This window comes from Eptatretus burgeri, chromosome 7, assembly GCF_056783735.1.
Source record: "Eptatretus burgeri isolate ZD-2024b chromosome 7, Ebu_testis_v1, whole genome shotgun sequence".
Taxonomy (NCBI): Eukaryota; Metazoa; Chordata; class Myxini; order Myxiniformes; family Myxinidae; genus Eptatretus; species Eptatretus burgeri.
The window spans coordinates 99,159,595-99,180,076 of NC_140967.1; the positions used below are offsets into that span (position 1 = coordinate 99,159,595).

The following is a 20,482-nucleotide window of genomic DNA, read 5'->3' on the forward strand; positions in this document are numbered from 1 at the left end:
AGTCTTGGTTGTTTTGTGATTGTAAGAAGTCTTGGTTGTATTGTGATTGTAAGAAGTCTTGGTTGTATTGTGATTGTAAGAAGTCTTGGTTGTATTGTGATTGTAAGAAGTCTTGGTTGTATTGTGATTGTAAGAAGTCTTGGTTGTTTTGTGATTGTAAGAAGTCTTGGTTGTTTTGTGATTGTAAGAAGTCTTGGTTGTTTTGTGATTGTAAGAAGTCTTGGTTGTTTTGTGATTGTAAGAAGTCTTGGTTGTTTTGTGATTGTAAGAAGTCTTGGTTGTTTTGTGATTGTAAGAAGTCTTGGTTGTTTTGTGATTGTAAGAAGTCTTGGTTGTTTTGTGATTGTAAGAAGTCTTGGTTGTTTTGTGATTGTAAGAAGTCTTGGTTGTTTTGTGATTGTAAGAAGTCTTGGTTGTTTTGTGATTGTAAGAAGTCTTGGTTGTTTTATGATTGTAAGAAGTCTTGGTTGTTTTGTGATTGTAAGAAGTCTTGGTTGTTTTGTGATTGTAAGAAGTCTTGGTTGTTTTGTGATTGTAAGAAGTCTTGGTTGTTTTGTGATTGTAAGAAGTCTTGGTTGTATTGTGATTGTAAGAAGTCTTGGTTGTATTGTGATTGTAAGAAGTCTTGGTTGTATTGTGATTGTAAGAAGTCTTGGTTGTATTGTGATTGTAAGAAGTCTTGGTTGTTTTGTGATTGTAAGAAGTCTTGGTTGTTTTGTGATTGTAAGAAGTCTTGGTTGTTTTGTGATTGTAAGAAGTCTTGGTTGTTTTGTGATTGTAAGAAGTCTTGGTTGTTTTGTGATTGTAAGAAGTCTTGGTTGTTTTGTGATTGTAAGAAGTCTTGGTTGTTTTATGATTGTAAGAAGTCTTGGTTGTTTTGTGATTGTAAGAAGTCTTGGTTGTTTTGTGATTGTAAGAAGTCTTGGTTGTTTTGTGATTGTAAGAAGTCTTGGTTGTTTTGTGATTGTAAGAAGTCTTGGTTGTTTTGTGATTGTAAGAAGTCTTGGTTGTTTTATGATTGTAAGAAATCTTGGTTGTTTTGTGATTGTAAGAAGTCTTGGTTGTTTTGTGATTGTAAGAAGTCTTGGTTGTTTTGTGATTGTAAGAAGTCTTGGTTGTTTTGTGATTGTAAGAAGTCTTGGTTGTTTTGTGATTGTAAGAAGTCTTGGTTGTTTTGTGATTGTAAGAAGTCTTGGTTGTTTTGTGATTGTAAGAAGTCTTGGTTGTTTTGTGATTGTAAGAAGTCTTGGTTGTTTTGTGATTGTAAGAAGTCTTGGTTGTTTTATGATTGTAAGAAGTCTTGGTTGTTTTGTGATTGTAAGAAGTCTTGGTTGTTTTGTGATTGTAAGAAGTCTTGGTTGTTTTGTGATTGTAAGAAGTCTTGGTTGTTTTGTGATTGTAAGAAGTCTTGGTTGTTTTATGATTGTAAGAAGTCTTGGTTGTTTTGTGATTGTAAGAAGTCTTGGTTGTTTTGTGATTGTAAGAAGTCTTGGTTGTTTTGTGATTGTAAGAAGTCTTGGTTGTTTTGTGATTGTAAGAAGTCTTGGTTGTTTTGTGATTGTAAGAAGTCTTGATTGTTTTGTGATTGTAAGAAGTCTTGGTTGTTTTGTGATTGTAAGAAGTCTTGGTTGTTTTGTGATTGTAAGAAGTCTTGGTTGTTTTGTGATTGTAAGAAGTCTTGGTTGTTTTGTGATTGTAAGAAGTCTTGGTTGTTTTGTGATTGTAAGAAGTCTTGGTTGTTTTATGATTGTAAGAAGTCTTGGTTGTTTTGTGATTGTAAGAAGTCTTGGTTGTTTTGTGATTGTAAGAAGTCTTGGTTGTTTTGTGATTGTAAGAAGTCTTGGTTGTTTTGTGATTGTAAGAAGTCTTGGTTGTTTTGTGATTGTAAGAAGTCTTGGTTGTTTTGTGATTAGATTTGTGGAATAACAAATGTTTTTTTTTTCAAGCGAAGTAACCGTCTGCCTGAGTGTTCCCAGTAAGTAAAGCTCAGAAATTCCTTCCATTTTGCTCATTATCTTATTAAAAACTTGCAGTTTTCATTTATAATGCAGTGCAGTATTAAAAATTTCTTGTTTTGGGTATTCATGTTTAATTTTACGATGAATACCCTCAGACTTCAAGACAACCGGGCGTAGTGGCGTGCGCCTGTAATCCGGCTACTCGGAGGCTTGGGTTGGAGGATCGCTTGAGGACGGGAGCTCTGCACTGGGCAGGGTGTAGAGCAGCCCGGAATCATGGCGAAACCCAAATCCTGATCCTGTGTCGTAAGAGGCGACCAGGGTTGCGTCAGGAAGGGCATCCGGCGTAAAACCTGTGCCAAATCAGTATGCGGATCATAACGGATGATCCGCTGTGGCGACCCCTAACGGGAGCAGCCGAAAGATGAACAACAACAACCCTCAGACTTCAAGACCAACAAGGAGCTGGTAACTCTCGCTCCTCCACCTTTTGGGTCGTACGTGGAATCGATCAGTGTGATGTGAAAGCCAAATGTTCAACGATTTCATCACGCGCACGAGCCAAGTTCCCGAGGTGGTTGCCATGGCAACACAATTCAGGCAATCACAGCCGTGACATAATCAGGTTGAGACAATGCCATGAGGAATAGATGTCTGCAATATGAAAGCGAAATGTTTCATGGTTTTTTAAATACCGTGTACGCAGAAGTTCGTGGACGAATGGTCGGTCGGTCGGTCGGAGATCATTTTCATGTCCCCCGTCTCCAACCTTGCCTGGCCAAGCAGTTTTTGTCCCCCACGCCTCAATCTCACTCAAAATTTGCATTACCTGCTCAGGGTACCATGAGGACAAAATAAGCTACCCCGACTCCTCACTCCACACCCCCAACCTTTCTCCCGCAGATGGGGAAACAACTTAAAGTTTGTGCAACTTTGTTGGTACCTTTTTTAAAAACTATCACTTTTTCCTCTGCAGCGTCATTGACTCTGGATTCTGACTTTCACTTTCTATCCCTGCTTAGTGTCAGCTGTTTCTGCTCATTGGTCGCGGATGCCGTCGATTTGAATAAGAATCCGTCAGATCGCCTGACATGTGAAAGTCACAATTCTCCCTCTCACATCCAATCTCTTGAACTTGTTGTGCCTGCTCACTCTTTTCAATGTCCTTCCCATCTCTGTTTGGCAAGTGAGTATTGCCATCAACGCGTCTGTACGTTCGTCTTCGTCTGCAGAATAACTCGACAACATCATTTAGCTAGCTACAAATCTCCAAGTTTGGCACAGAGCTTGATATTGTACAAACACATGCGTTGATCCAAAATGAGTACCAGTGTACTGGTATTGAGGTACAGCATCAGCGGCATAGTCGTGCCCAAACAAAATGATAGCTACCCAGCAGCGAAGCTGCGAAACCCAAGAGAAGACAGATCAGACACACACACACACACACACACACACACACACAGAGAGACAGAGAGACAGAGAGACAGAGAGACAGAGAGACAGAGAGACAGAGAGACAGAGAGACAGAGAGACAGAGAGACAGAGAGACAGAGAGACAGAGAGAGAGACAGAGAGAGAGAGAGAGAGAGAGAGAGAGAGAGAGAGAGAGAGAGAGAGAGAGAGAGAGAGAGAGAGTGAGAGAGAGAGAGAGAGATAGAAGAAAAACATCAGATGCTTCAAACTCAAGTTATGATCTGCAAAATGATTTTCAAAGGGCAAATGACCTTTGACCTGTTGAACCCAAAATTGAATCGGTTCATTTTTGTATCATCGTACATAGTCGAGGATCGTAGTCCAGGAAGAGAAAGTAAGTTGTTGGAGGGCAACTGCCTCACCACAGGATTATGTCTACCAGAGATGAGAGGACAGGTATGATAACAGCAGATGAGATGGTATAAATCTGTAGAGAGGGGAAGACAAGCTTGTATGGAAGGATTCCCAGGCAGTATTAATATCAGGAGAGGAGGAAATGAAGGACCTGTCTTGACACGAGAGGGCAGCTTGCAGTCCCTGCCAGTCAGCTTGAGTGAACTGCAGAACTCTGCAGAGCTAAGACAGTTGTCTGACAACAGCCAGAGAGATGTTGACCCTCACAAGCACATGATCAGATGAACCTATCGGAGCTGAAGAGGAACAGGGGACATTAGAAAAAAAAATCGTCATTACGCAGTCCAGAAAGAAGGACGTGCCATTGGGAGAAATCCAAGTCAGTTCATTGATTGGGCGAGACCCATGAAGTCACAGAAGTCCTTTGCTGCAATGCTGATCGAGTCCAGCCAATTGGCATGGTGACAGTTGAAATCGTGCGTTGGGGTGGGGGGGAGACGCACGAGAGTTTGTCACCGTATTTCCACAAACAGTACGAGGGATGGATTTACGGATTCTGAGGACTGAGAGATGAAGACAGACGTCAGGATCGGGATGACAATGATGATTAACAGCACGAAGAAAGACAGCGTATGTGGACAAGATGGTGGTTGAGACACGAGCTTGCGAGTGATCCGGTGATGGGGCGAAGGGGAGTATGGAGAGCCAAATGGGAGAAAGGTGTTTGGAAGCAAGTATGTGGGAAGATTTAACATCTTTTAATTGCCGTTTAAAAATGTTCATTCATTAATTTTGTGCACCGCCTGTGGCTGCTGCTTTGCATCATTGCTGGGAGCATGGCTGCGCCACTAATGCAATGCCCCCTGTAGGTTAGGGCAGCAATTTAGAATTTGTTCAGAGTGTTCGCGATAGCTCACCTACTCTTCGCGAAGAACACCATGGGATCTTTAACGTCCACCAACTATTGTCAGCAGATGGAACGCCGGTTCAATGTCCATCCGAGGGACGGCACCCGCAATTGATTAATCACCCTGCCCGTGAAACACCGGAATGAGAGTTTATAGCTGGGTCAGGATTCAAACCCGTGTTCAACAGCTGAGATGGGAGGTGAGTGTTCGTACCTCGAGGTCATCCTGCCAGCAGCCAGTTTTAAAAGGTTTACCTTGATGGAGTGAGAGGGGAGGACGAAGAAGAATGAAGAATAGTTTATAATAAGCGGCAATATTTATCTGGACTTGGGTAAGCAGGCAGGGCCTGTCGAACACGGTCAACAGAAAGTGAGATAGATAAACAAAATGCAAGTTAGTTAAAGTTTTTTTGTTGTTGTTTCTTAAAATTATTACGTAAAAACGGAAGGTATACGCAAGTAATTATGGTGAGAGTGGTGAATATTGGGACGTGGGATGGAGACATGAGTGGGCATGGAAAACAGTCGCAAAGAAACGGGTCGGCCCAAAACAATCCGAGCCCGAGATGCAAGATCGACAGAGTCTGGAAGGATGTCCGGGAGTTAGCACGCAATACATTCGACACAGAGAACAAAATCGACAGCAGCACAGACAAATCCAGAACGATTATTTATTTCGATTTTTTTTGGAAACGGATCACTCGGAGGATCAAGAGAAGCAACAGCAACCAGGAAACTGGAAAGCGGACATCGATCAGCCAAAGATAAATCAGAAAAAAGGGGAGAAATCTACCATAGTAAGCGTCAGTGGAAATGTTCCCAGTGTGGAGGGTGGGTGGTAGAGGGGGAAGTTGGGGAGAGACATATAGTAAATGACGCCGGCACAAACAGATCCAGTGTGACGCTTGTTGATTAAACATGATCTTCTCCTTCACTCCAAAAATAAAATAAATTTCACGTTTATATAATTAGTACGCACACTGCCAACAACAACATACCGAGCCATCAGCACAGAGATATCACCGTCATGATCCAGAGATGGAATCAAGTTGGCCAACTTGCTCCAGGTCTACGTGCAGCTTCAGAGTAAAACAAAAAATGTTGTTCATCTTTCGGCTGCTCCCATTAGTGGTCGCCACAGCAGATCATCCGTTATGATCCGCATACTGATTTGGCACAGGTTTTACGCCGGATGCCCTTCTGGACGCAACCCTGATCGCCTCTTACGACACAGGGATAAGGATTGGGTTTCGCCAAGATTCCGGGCTGCCCTACACCCTCTCATAGCGCGGCCCAGCGCAGAGTTCCCGTCCTCAAGCGATCCTCCAACCCAAGCCTCCGAGTAGCCGGATTACAGGCGCATGCCACTACGCCCGGTAGAGTAAAACAATAAATGAATGATAAAAAATAAAATGCAATATGAACAACTTCAAAAAGCAGGAAAAGTTTGCTTGTGGCACACAAGCTTGCCGTCCGAGTGAAAAATCCTCAAATAAAATGACTTGGACAAGGAAAGTTAACGCACACGAAGGGCATTTGGCGTATCAAGCGTTTACTGCATCAGCAGCATACTGATCCAATCTGTTACTGTATAAATGACCGTTTTTACAGCCATTTTTCCCTGCTGTGCAGAGGTTTGGCTTTTTCTTGAGGCAATGTTTTTTTTATGGCCGGATGCCCTTCCTGACGCCAACCCTGGTTGCCTCTTCCGACACACAGGGATATGGTACACCTATTCTAACCAGGGCATACACCGGGACCAGTACACTGGCACTCATTTCGCCGACCTCAGAAGGATGACAGGCTGAGTCAACCCCCTGGTGTTAATTCAGCAGCCAACGGGTATTGAAATCAGGACCCTGGGATCCCAAGCCGCCACCCGAACCACTAAGCCAACACCAGGCTTCCCAATCTGTTACTGTATGAACTCAAATTATCTGAAAGTGTGGGAGAGGGGGATGGAGAGGAGAACAGTGAAGCAGGTGTATAAACATCACCAGGGTGACATGTGACACACACACACACACACACACACACACACACACACACACACACACACACAAACACTTAGGGTTAGAGAGGTAGGTATGAAGACAGTTACAGGGTGAGGAATGAACAATGACAGCACATTCACTCTGTGATGAAACCTTCTCACAGACATCACAACACATGTACCCAACAACCCAACCACCCAACCAAACCTAAAGGCCCGGTCACACCTTGACGTTTTAGCCAGCAATGGCAACGTATTAAAATGTATCTAAATAGCTGGCTTACGTTGAACTTTTGATGTTTTTTTAAAGATTCGGACGTATTCATAGCGACTTGGTCTGATGTATAACGCATTGGTAACAGACACAGAACATTTCGTTGTGTTATAGATAACTTATACCAACGAATGCTGAACCTGTTGTCGGCCTACACAACCGATGCCCAACGATAGTCTAACTTAGGCATAGCGCGTTGCACGCATCGCCGACGATGTCGTGACGTAGCCTATTAAAAGGCTGACGCACAACGATTCGAATCATAACTGCCGTAGAAATGGAAGTGACAACATCGCGGTCACACCTTGGCGATCTTGCCAGCGTATGCCGACCGAAGAAAAATGTGTCTAAAACGTTGGGGCACGTCAAATACGGTATGAGTAAGTTTGGTATACGTGAGTACAACGCTAAAGTACGCTATCATACGTCGTAGTAAGTAGAGTACGTCAAGAAATTTTAAACATGTTCAAAATTTTTGGACGTACCCGGCGTATGACACACGTTCCGCATGCGATGGGGATAGGTTGTACACACGATATGTGGACGCTTACACACGTCCACAAAGGCTACTTATAAGCTACTCATAAGTCGAAACACGTCGCAGTAATGTCTTTTTTACGCGAAACTCATTTCTAACTTGTGTTTGACGTGCTTTGAACCAATTCTTTACGTAGTCCCAACACACATCGACGTATGTAGACGTATTCCAATGACGTCTTCCGGTCGACAAAAAAAAAAAATTACGTGTTTCTAGCTTACAACTGCCATATAAAGACGTGTTCCCAGCGGTTTTGGGAATTGGTATATAAAAATGCTGCTCATAAAAGGGGAACCCAACAGTGTTTTCGAGTCCTTTTTGAGTCGATATCCATGTCAGCAGTAACAGTATCAGTATCAGTATCAGTATTAGTATTAGTATTAGTAGTAGTTTGTTCATGTTGGCAGTAGTAGGTGAGTGTGAGGGGGAGGGTGTGGGTTATGATGGATCGTCCTTGCGTCTGCGTGTCCACGGGTAGGAGACATCTTTTCACCATTGTTCGAAGTTCTTCGCGGCTAATTTTTTATGGGGCTTTTTCAACAATGAGCTATAGCTTGTTTTTACGATTGAGGTCTATTCATAATGGGTTGGACAAATGCACAATGAACTAATAATGTGCATAGAGCGCTTTGATTACTTGTAGATACGATATACCAATGAATAATTATCGTGAAGCCGGCATTCACAAACTATGCCCAACGATAGCCTAACTTATCCATATCGTGCGGCAGTTTATCTTTGCCGGTGACGTGGGGTTTGTTATTCATAGGCTGCCACTCAACGATTTAAATGGCTGCATCTCCACTATTGAAAGTAGACGCTTGCGCTCAACAATTGGATTTTTTTTTTACACTCAACGACTTTTAAACGGTACCACTCAACTATTTTCATTGTTTACAATGAACGATTTAAATTGCTGTCACTCACCTTTGTTTTTTGATGCTGGGGTTTTGAAATTCGAAGCGTTTCTTCTGAACGTGTTAAAACGCTCAAACTCGACTATTTTAAATAGACGCTGCCAATGGACAATTGGAATCATAGCCAAGCTCGACATCGAAGTGTGAACATCCTCGTCATGCCGAAGAAAAGTTTGAAGAATGCTGCAAATAAGTGTCCTGGCCGTGGACGCTGACGCAAGGACGATCCATTATACCGACGTCTTTCAGCCTATGAGTAACTTAAAAGTAACGTCTGTCGATGTGTGGCAACGATCGCGTAACGTGCCAACAACACGTTAATCATAGGTTACAAATAAGTTTCGGGTGCGCTAAACATTACCTCGGCGTGTCTCAACTTATGATTAACTTACAAGTAGCATGTGTTGACGTCTGTCAACGATCGCAGACCGTGCAAACAACTTGTGGCCAGCGTAGCGGAACGTGTGAGTCATACGCCGGCATACGTCGTGAAATTTCAAGCATGAAAAAATTTGAGAACAACCAAAAAGTACAACGTTTAAAGCCAACGTACAACGACGTATGGCAGTGTTTTTCAGCGTGCTCTCAATGTTATCAAAACTTACCCATAACGTATTCAACGTGTGCCAGCGTTTTAGAAAACAAATTAAAAAATCAGCATATGTTGGCTAAAACGTCAAGGTGTGACCGGGCCTTAAGATGCACCGCAGTCGTGCCACTATCCACGAACCCCTATATTCCCAATGCTTTGTGACACCTAATTCCAATTTAAACGTATTCACTGATTCTGCTGTGGATCGCTTTCCAAGAAGAGCACAATGAGGCAGGGAAAGTTGCTTCGAGCAAGGTTGTCCAACACGCCGACGTTTGCTCGGAAAGACCAAAGAGTGCTCGCGTTGACCAAGCCGAATTCAAAACCCTGGTATCGCAAAGCCATTCACCCTTCAACGAACACTCCCTCCCTGAGAAACTGCTTACGCGATAAACAAGGTCAAACAGACATCAACATGACCGTTAACCCCGTGCAGGCCGTGTTATTCGCAATGATGAAGTCGGTAGACGATCATGCAGCCAAATGATAAACAGTCAAACCTGAAATACCATGTACAATTCAGAGGGAACAACAGGGGTTAGAAGAGAGTCATAAATCTTGAATACCGAAAGGACAAGCTCTCCGTACAACAAGGCCACACTGAGAACAAACGACACTTCATCCACTCCGTCCAAATTCATTTTGGATGCAATTTATATTGTTGCATGGAAACATCCCAGACTGCATCATTGTATTCGGATTCTGGTGTTCTTCCCAAGCCAAAGGCATGTCCGGTACTGCCGAAGCAGTTACTCGGAAAGGGTTACACTGGGTAGTTTGTCATCGTCTTCCTAGAAATAGTCAGGGCAGGAATTTGGAATTTGTTCAGGGTGCTGGCAACAGCTTGCCTCCTCTTTGCGAAGGACACCGTGGGATCTTTAATCAAAGTAAAGACCAATTTCTGCACCGTAGTCCCAAGAAGGAAGCCAGACATAACAATACTGTCCGTCCGTGTCTGTCTGTCTGTCTGTCTGTCTGTCTGTCTGTCTGTCTGTCTGTCTGTCTGTCTCTCTCTCTCTCTCTCTCTCTCTCTCTCTCTCTCTCTCTCTCTCTCTCTCTCTCTCTCTCTCTCTCTCTCTCTCTCTCTCTCTCTCTCTCTCTCTCTCCACAGCTGCTGCACAAGAAGAAAACCGGCAAAGGCAACAGTTCATAACCTTCGAGAGGCATTGTCATCAAGAAACAAGCCTGGTGTTGGCTTAGTTGTTAGGGTGACTGGCTTGGGATCCTAGAGTCCTGAGTTCGAGCCCCGTTGGCTGCTGAATTAACACCAGGTAGGGTCGACTCAGCCTGTCATCCTTCCGAGGCCGGCGAAATGAGCACCAGTGTACAGGTCGAGGGGCACAGCCACGCTCCAAGAAACGTCCATAACCGATGGCCAATACAGGGTAAGTGAAAGGTTTGTGCAGATCTCATTGGCATCACAGCAGCAAAAAAAATTAAATATCAGATACATCCACGGTATAAATGGCCCGTGCCAAAGTGCAGATTTGCAACCGACCTCAGACTGGTGGTGGTCGTATGGCAGCGCTGCCAGGGTAGCTATCATTTCTTGAAGCACAACTGTGTCGCTGATGCAGTGCCACTCTACCAGTACACACACTGGAACTGGTACTCATTTCGCCGACCTCCGAAGGATGACAGGCTGAGTCAACCCCCGGGTGTATTAATTCAGCAGCCGACGGGGCTTGAACGCAGGACCCCAGGATCCCAAGCCACCACCCTAACCACTGAGCCAACACCAGGCTTGCCCTCAGACTAATTTATCAACTCCTTTGGATGCAACCTGAGAGGTCCCCTCCTATGAGACGCACAGTACCCGTCTCCCCCCACCACCAGCTTCATAAACCACTTAATATTCCCAGTTCCAATTGGCGAAAACATCTGCGGAAGATGAAAGAGTTTGTGTGTGCACAGTCGTGTTGAAGGAGTCATTTATCAACAAGTCAGGCAAACACCAAGCTGATGCAAATCACCTCGGAACGCACATTTTCTGCAGCGGTGCACATCAAGCTTTCTCAACGTCGTCGCTGAAGTTTCGAGGCTCTTCCACTGAAGTAGTGAAAACGTCACACCGGAATTGAACACGCACACGGCACGAAACATTCTTGCACTTGCGCTCATTTTGTCGTGCCGGATGGCAATTCGCAATCGGCCGTGCATTCCGTGTCGATAAACTTCCCGCAGGTTACGGCGTCATCGAGCACGAAGCACCGTGCCCCCTTTTACGGTTAGCCGGCGTACACTTGTGCCTTCGATTCGATTATGGGGATTTGGGGAAATGGTGCAATGTGCACAAGATGCATTCTCAAGCTGCTCCGGGGAATTCGGAGTCAGCTACGATGTGTGTATTTGCACGGCAGGTAAACCAGACCAGGTGGGACGGGTATATCAGAAGCCTTTTCCGAAGAGGGTTAGTGATCCAACAGTCCAACCATGACATCTTCCTAAGACGGGTTTGGTTTCTACAAACAGAAACCATCCTGCAGGCTGCCTTTTCATTGGATTTGTACTTGCATGACATCTGGAACACCAGTCCAATGGCGTCACTACTCCACCTCCGTATCAATCGTCCTCAATTCACCATACTGATTCACCATACTATGTTACAGAGCGTCGGGGATGCCGAAACAGTTTCTCGGCAAGGATTATGCTGGGTGGCTTGCCGTCGCCTTCCCAGCAGTAGTTAGGGCAGGAACTTGTCATTTGTTCAAGGTGCCGGTGATGGCTCTCGGACTCTTCGTGAAGGACACCTTGGGATCTTTAACGCCCACCAACTAGTGCCGGCAGATGGGACGCCCAGTTTAACATCCATCTGAGGGATGGCGCACGCATTGATGAATCTCCCTGCCTATGAAACACCGGGATGGCAGTTTATAGCTGGGTCGGGATTCAAGCATAGGCTATAGACAGCTAAGAGGTGAGTGTGCGCACCATCGTACCATCGTACCATCGATGCCATCATACCTGCCCTGTGACAAGTATAAAAAACACAAAAAGGTGTTCTAAAAATCAAAGGAAGGGGTCAACGACTCTCGAAAGGTTCTGTGCAAATTATCAACTGCAGGGTTAGTCAATCAAGGATTACACAGATTTGAATACATCGTCTCAAGGACCTCCTGCGACAACAAGACCAGCAAGGCAAAGAATGGCTGAAAGGCTTTTGCAGTTGCACATACGGAAATGCCGGGTGCATTCGTGCCCCCGTGACAATGGAGGACGCATCTGGAGAGTTAACTGGGTAAAAGATGTCCAATCAAATGCAATTCTCCAAATGTTGTTTAAAACCCGTCGCACGCGGCACGTTGCCTTCACGACGCAAAGGCGTGCGACAATCGGCGTCGTCGTGGTCCCCCAAACTACACCGGCCATGACATAAACCAACGGTCTGCTCGGTCCATCGAGCCTTGCGAGAGATTGGAAGTCCCTCGAGAGGGTATATTAAGATCTGGCACGCATTTCTGCATCACCGTTAATGAAGGCCACAACTGTAATAGACCATTTGTACTGCACCGCTTCTCTGTTTACCCGGTTCGTGTTGGAGCCTTTCCAACGCGATGCCATTAATGGTGTCACTGGCTTCATTTTAAACCGAGGATCTGATACCAAACACTTCCAGGTGCATTATGCGTGGGGAGGGTTGTGCTTTGCGTTTGTAGTTTTTTTGCTTCTATTACAAATGTTACAACATTTTGTAATTTTTTCTCTTTTGTGGCTTATTACCTCCACCACCAAAGGTGGGCGGTGGTTATGTTTTTTTTTATCCCTGCTCGTCTGCCTGCCTGGGAGTAGTTATGGACGGATTCGGACAAAACTTGATGGACAGGTTGGGTGTGTGACGAGGACAAATTGATTCGGTGAACATCCGGGTCTGCTTCTGGATACGAGAGTTGATTTTAAGTGATTCGTCACCATCGAGAGATCGGCCAAAAACGATATCTCAAAAAGTTATGGACGAGTTGCGACAAAAAAACAACTTGGTCGATGAGTTTGTTATGCGACAAGCAAAAACCGATTCGATTATGGTTGAGGTCCGGATGCAGATCTGACCTTTCATTGGGTTACAAAACGTAAACCGTTGAGCCTGGCAGAGGTATGCGCTCTACCGAGTGGCGTTCTAGTTCATTTTGTGACGTCTTTGGTAGTGAGATGCCTGGTGTTGGCTTAATGGTTATGGTGGTGGGCTTGAGCTCCTATGATCCTGAATTCAAATCCCACTTGGACGTTGAATTAATACCAGGTGGGGTTGACTCAGCCTGTCATCCTTCTGAGGTCGGCAAAATGAGCACCAGCTTTCTGGGATGATTGAGCCGTTCGAGTATCCTGCATCGGTGGTGACCCGTCCAGGATTGTGTCCAATAGCCCAGGAGACTGCTTCGGCAGCACCGACGCTCCGCACAGAGTATGGTCCCAATGGATTGGATTGGAATTGACAAAGTTTGATGAATTGATGAAGATTTTGAGTGCACCGAGGTAGGACACATGGTGTGAACCATCCGGTGTTTATCAAGGTATGCACTTCGATAAAAGGCGAATATTTGTTGATACAAGTTAACTACTAGGCAAACTACTCGCCATGAGAGTCCACTCGCCATCTGCTTGCAACTTTACGCATCCCACGGAACCCAGGCGCTGCATCCTTCGACCTCATTCCAACAGAGGTCACCCTGCATCTCACAAATGTTATTAAAGCGCACGGCTCACTCGAGCCGACAGTTTCATGCTTTCCAGGTCAAAGTCCATGAGGTTACTTAAAATTTGAAACGTCCAAAAACATTCTCCACAACTGTCCGAGTTTTTAATCGGATGATGAACGTCCTCTCCTCCAGAGGCGTTAATCGTCCATGGGTACGGCTGCAAGCACCATGGGACGAGTGGAAGGTGGTTTCTTTGATCATTTTCAGGATATCACTGCCTCCAGGCAGTAAAATGTTCCCACCCTCGCACTTCACAGACAATTCTTGGTTTTCCTAAAACACGCATGCACAGATCCAGAGTACTCGGGAGAACATTGTACTTGTGGTCTCCGAATATTTGCACAACGAGCGAGTGGTAACCCTTTGTCATTGCTGAAACTGGCTATAATGCACTTCATTTTGGGGAGTATGTGAACAGTTGAATCCCCAATTCCTACATCTTGAATGCAGACAAGAAGACATCTCCGATATAACGGATGACCTGCTCCAAGATGCAGCACATCTTCTCCCAACACGTCATCAGAACGGCAGTCTTCAGTGACTATTGTGGATCAAACAGAGACTTGACGGCTTAATGATGAGTAGAACAGTAACCAAGATATTCAGTTTCTCTTAAATTGGATGTGTTAATCTAATTGCACAAAATTAAGAGAGCAAAGCAGAACTCAGGAACAGCTGCAAATTTTGGGTGATGAAGATGAGCACATTATTATTCAGACATTCCAAGGGGAAGTGGAAAAAATAAATAAATAAAATTTAAAAAACGGGAAATAAATAATTCTACAGGCAAGAAAATATTAATGTTTCTAAAAAATGACCAGATGTCTGAAACTTCCCATGAACAGCCATGGCTCATATCATGTGATTGTTTGTAGACGGAAGGGGGTTGGGGGCTATATGAACGACAACCCATTAAAATACAAACCAAAACCAATTTGAGGACACGGAAGCACGAATCCACCAACTGGCAAGAGGTATGGCACATCTGTAAAGTCTGGAAAGAAAGAAAACTTCCCTTAATCCCACAATGTTGAAAATAATTTCGTTTATTTCCTAAGGGATCCAGGCTCACGTCAAGACGCTTTCCAACCGAGCTTAAATCGGACGTTCAGGAGCACGGCGTGAAAATGAACAAATAAATAAATAAATAAAACAATACCTGCCAAGACCAAAACGTGCCATTTGGAAATGTAAAGAATATAACAAATTATATCTCCAAATATGATGGACTGTAATTGTTTTGCGCATTTATAATTGGAGCAATTAGAGATACAGAACGAGTCTACTCGCACGGACGTATCCATCTCGAACTTGGAATACTGCACATGGACGCATCCATCTGAAATTTGGAACACTGCCTGGTTTCTGCCAAAACATAGCGTGCCACAGTTAAAATGGCAGATCCAAAAACAAAAACAAAACAAACAAACAAGCACACAAGCCGGTAGGCGACATGGGTGGTCGCTATATAATTGCATACTAGTCATACAGTTTTTGACGGATCGGGCTGAAATTTTTTGACAAAGAGGTTGATTATAGTGCGCATAAAAGCGCGGAAGCCGATTTTTGATTTTCGAAAAACAAAAATATATATATATATAAATATATTTCGGATTTTTTCAAAAATTTCAAAGTCCCGATGCGAGGCAACGGTGGCGTCCATAGCAACGGTGGTCAAAAGCATACAACTAGATCCTGGTATGAACCAACCAGTCAAGTTTCATCAAAATCGGTTGACTCCTCTGGCCTGCAGAGCCGTCCATTACATACAAACAGACAGATGGAAAACCTGAGAATAACGGTCGTCTAGCGACCACCCAACGAACATTCTGTTCTGCCACTTTCAGTTTATACCCACTCCCCACCACCCCATCACCACCTCCTCCCCTTTTATTAACAATGGTATTTTCTCTTGACATTTCAATTTTGAGACCTTTTTCTCAGCAAAATCTCTTGTGTACCATATATATCTATTTATATATATATACACACACAAACATAAAAAGTGGAGTTCAAAACATCAATAATAAAGTGCAAGACAATCATATCTTTTTGTGGGTTTTTACAAATCCAACAATAACGAATACCTCAAAGTTCAACTTTTGAAGTGGAAATGTGTCAAACTATTCCAATTTTTTTTGCACAATGAGCTGAATTCATGTGTGAGGCACTCGATGCCCTCTCAATCCCTTAACGGAGAACGCCGGATGTTTTTTTTTTAATGCAGATCATATAAATTGCTATGCCAATGCGCATGATTGATCACTGACTACTGTGTAGATCTTGCACGAATACGAGGAGGAAGGAGGAGGCAAACTTCAAAAAAAAAAAAAATACAGTATAACATTAGGTCATTATCGAAGTCCTGACGGGATGGGGGTTGGTGCTTATTTAGCCAGGTGTTGTTTTTGCCTGTGTGCCATCTACCCGTTGAGCTGGGGATAAGTCTGCTAGCATTAGTCTGTGACTATTAGAGATCACATCTTATATTTCGACAAAGAGAAGGAGAGCTATTGCCAGGATTCTAGGAAAATTTAAAAATTCCTGCCACGACTGTCGCCAATAAACATTTGTCAAGCGTGGTGGTACGTAAGATACCTTCGAGCCGAAACTTCCACACCATCGAGAATCCGAGTGACGGCACAGAATTTTTACTTCCACACAAGCGAAAATCGAGTCAAGCCTTAGAGCCAAAACCATATGATGTGCCACAAGACCTTCAACCTTGTGACGAAATCAGAACAAGTGAGTTGCAACGCTTAAGTACTTGTGAAGGCGCTTTACAAGTTGAACGCCGCTCATTGGCTGGCAGGACGTCCTCGACAAGAGGTATGCACACTCGCCTCTGAGCCGTCGAGCCTGGGTTTGAATCTCAACCCAGCTATATGCTGTCATCCTGGTGTTTTGCATTTCGGCAGATCATCAATGTGTGTGCCATCCTTCAAATTGATGTTAAATGGGTGTCCCGTCTAGTAGCATTAACTGTTGGACGTTAAAGACCCCAGGGTGTAGTTCACGAAGAGTAGGCGAGCTGTGCCAAATTTCCACGAACAAATTACAAATTTCTCTTCCAACCTCTCTCCCCTTCTAAAAATTAAAAAGCATGAAATGAATGAAAAAAAACTTCGAAAAAAATTTCCCTTGGAAAAAGTCTCTCAAAAGGACCGTTTAGAACCCCCCCCCATCTACTTTCTCAACAATCCTCTGGAAGAAGTCCTTTCATTCAAGCTTCTGGGTCTCACGATCTGCCACAATCTTTCCTGAGAAAGCCACATTTCAAACATGGCCGACAAAGCCAGTCGCCGACTGGGAATCCTCCGTCGTGCAAAGTCCTTCCTCGGCCCACCTGAGCTCCTGACCACATGCAAAGCTTTCCTCAAAAGCCTGATGGAGTACTGCTCTCCCCTCTGGGCTGGTGCTCCCGCCTCTCACCTTTCTCGGCTTCACGCTGTAGAAACCAAGGCATTTCGGATCATTGGTATCTCCCGCGATGAGGCTGAGTCTTTGGGCCTCTCACTCTCTCCCCGCAGGCAGGTCGGTGGTCTTTCTGTCTTCTTCCATCTCCTCTCTGGTCTCGCTCCCTCCACCCCTGCTCTGTCTGCGATATGTCCCCCCCCCCCATATTTCCACAAGACGCTCAAGGTCCGCCAACAACCCCCTTCTGGTAAAACTACTAAAATCACGAATCACTGCTCACCTTCACTCTTTCATTCCTCTTTTTTTCCCACCTTTGGAATAAACTCCCTCACTCTGTTCAATCCCATTCTTCCCTCCAGGCCTTCAAAACAGCTGTTCACCACCACCTCTTATCTTCCCCCATCCAAATCCTCGATCTTTTATACCCCCGTTAATCCACCCAAACCCACCTCCTTCAAATTCCCTGCTTTCCTTCCTGAAAGTCCCTGTAATGTCCATCTTGTATTCCCCATGTTCCCCGCCCCATCCCTCTCCCTTAAACAGATCTAATGTCTCTTCCCCACTGTTTTGTCCTTCCCTCTCCCGCCCCTCTTGTCTCATGCCCCCCTTGCTGTGCGTTGTGTGTTAGCTCTCATACGAGCCTCAACAATGGATACCAAAACAAAGCAAAACCTGCATCAGCAGCACAGCCATGTTCCCAGCAATGACGCAAACCAGGAGCCACAGGTTGCATGCACAATGAGGATTATTCCGCTCCATCACTGGTCCCGCACTCCCACATCTTGATGGCGCTTTCCTTTCATGCCCTCATCTTCCAACTCCCGAGCGATTGTTTTTCACATTTTATATACGTATGAAAAGCCGACGTGCGATTTTTGTCTTGCGATATTTCACAAGCGTCAACAGGCAGTGGTGGACAAAAAAAATGGTGCCTCAAAAGATGTCTTCACAAATTAATGTACTCGCTCATCCATTAACTAGGTTAATATTTGACAAGCCGGTTGGCGACGAGGGATTCGCAATGAACGAAGTGCTGGATACGATGCTTTTCATTCTGACCGATCCATCGACGAAGATTCATTGCCAAGACGTATTGGTTCACATACAATTGTTCCTCTGTCTGGCAAGGTTTTTCCTATTGCGTATTTTGCCAACTGGCACTCCTCATAAAAAATGACGGTAAATAGACACCCTATTTTTGAAGGACTACCATTTGAAAAATAAAACCTCAATCAAAAATCGGCTCGAGTAAAATTTTCTAAATATCTCAAAGTGTTTAATTCCCAAGTCTCGTTTCACTACATTCAAAACTGAAGGACAAGTATTGAAAATACTGTACACGGTTTTTCGGACGCTGCACAGCAATGGGTGGTTGCTAGGCAACGAAATTCAAACGCGCATATTCCCAGTATATATTCCACATGTTGGCAAGGTTTCATCGAAAACGGTACGCTGGTTCGTGCTGTGGAGCTTCGCGTTGCAGATACACATACACACAGACAGACAGACAGACGGAAAACCCGACAATAAGGGATATCTAGCATGTATAGCGAATCTAATAAATGTCTGCATGCATTTATTCTAGTAGTTACACTGTTAAAATTATTTTAATGCGGTTGGTAAAAAAGAACTAACTTAATTTATCCTCAACTGCCGAATACACAACCTCTCACCTTGTGAGTCATCGAGGGCTTAGATTTCAACATAATGTTGCTGGAGAATAATATATTACAATTGGTCTGGCGAGTTACTTGGTGGCTTTATAAAAATATACCATCAGAGATGGGGAATCCCCCGACATTGAATTAAAAAGGTCATACATATTCCATATAATGAGGGAGGTGAATTGGAAACAAGACACCATTTGGTCATCATCTCGAAAAAGTTCCCCAGGGGTGAGGAACGTAGTAACCAAAAATAATTGAAATCAGATAAGCGGTTTTCCATTTATTACAAAAAACATTTTTTCAAGATGGCCGCCCCAGTCGGCCATCTTGGATCCGGCCACGCCCAAAATCAATAGGGTTCTTCCTTTTCAGGTGGTACATGTGTGACTCAAATTTCAAATCGATATGGCAAACAGTTTATGAGTTATCGCACTCACAGCTATAAATGTTGACGCCCGGACGGACGGACGGACAGCCGGACGACCTGGGTGACAACAATATCCCCCTTCCACCACGCGGCGGGGGATAAAAAAAAACTTGTGCGTGTCCATATGTGCATGGCCGTACGTGCAAAAAAAAACAATAAACTTTCAAACCGCGTGCCAGAAACAACAACACAGACCGTTCCTTCGCTCTCGCGTGCCCGTACGTGCGTGGCCATATGTACGCGGCTGTACGTGCAAAAAAAAAAAACCCTTCAAACCGCGTGTCAGAAACAACAACCACACAGGCCGTTCCTTTGTTCTCGTAAACGACGACTTGATTGGAGCATTGTATTTATCTATAAATGCACATAAGAAATCGAGAAATTATTAGAATACAGTAAGTCATCACTATCCGGAAGTCCGTACGTTGTAACCCTTCATGGGGAACGTGCTCTAACTTGGCCATAACTTGGGAAACACTTGTCCGATTAATTTCAAACATTGAAAAGGCAAACAAACAGAGATTGCTGGAATTATAGATAGATAGAAGATAGATACTGTGGGTGCAAACCGCCAAGCAACATGTCCTGTTATTGGTAACTGAGGATCTCTTCCCCAACGGCCACGCCTACGCAGCAACGTGTTCTGTCATTGGTTGGTAAATAAATGACCATAACTTGGGAACCACTTGTCCGATTAATATCAAACCTTGAAAAGGCACATACTCAGGTTCCCAGCAATATACCTGGCAAGTTTCAATTAGATCGGACCAGTGGTTGTCGAGAAACAGCGGTCACAGACAGACAGACACACAGAGATTGCTGGAATTATGATAAAAAAAATGAAAAATAAAACGAACAAATCGTCTTCATGTCATACTGAAGGACTGCTCCGTGATGCAGCACTCCCTCTCATTTCTCACTGCACCACGACAGCAGTTTCAGTTGGATTTCACTCCACAGTGGAATATATTCAGGACCAGAACGATTATGGTCAAGTACACTGTCAAATAAACAATCCTGCTGTCCTTATGTCTACAAGAGCGGCCCATTCAAGTGCCAACTGCGCTCGACTTTCCTTCGCTTCCGAGATCCAACAGGACCGGGCACATTCGACTTGATAAGTCGCAGGCAGTGACCAAAAACATTCGTGTAAAGCCGAAAGTCATATTGACAACAGCAACTGCGCATAATCCATGACGACCACAACACACAAACTACACGCAAGTCAAAGGACAATTAACTGCAACAGTGTCCTTGCATCCCAAGCT

At 44.3% G+C, this 20,482-nt stretch overlaps 1 protein-coding gene across 23 annotated transcripts in view; it reads right to left on the reverse strand.

The window, feature by feature from the left end:
* Nucleotides 1–20,482, reverse strand: part of LOC147023891 (signal-induced proliferation-associated 1-like protein 2) — a 389,701-nt gene that overhangs the window by 148,247 nt on the left and 220,972 nt on the right. The window lies entirely within an intron of this gene.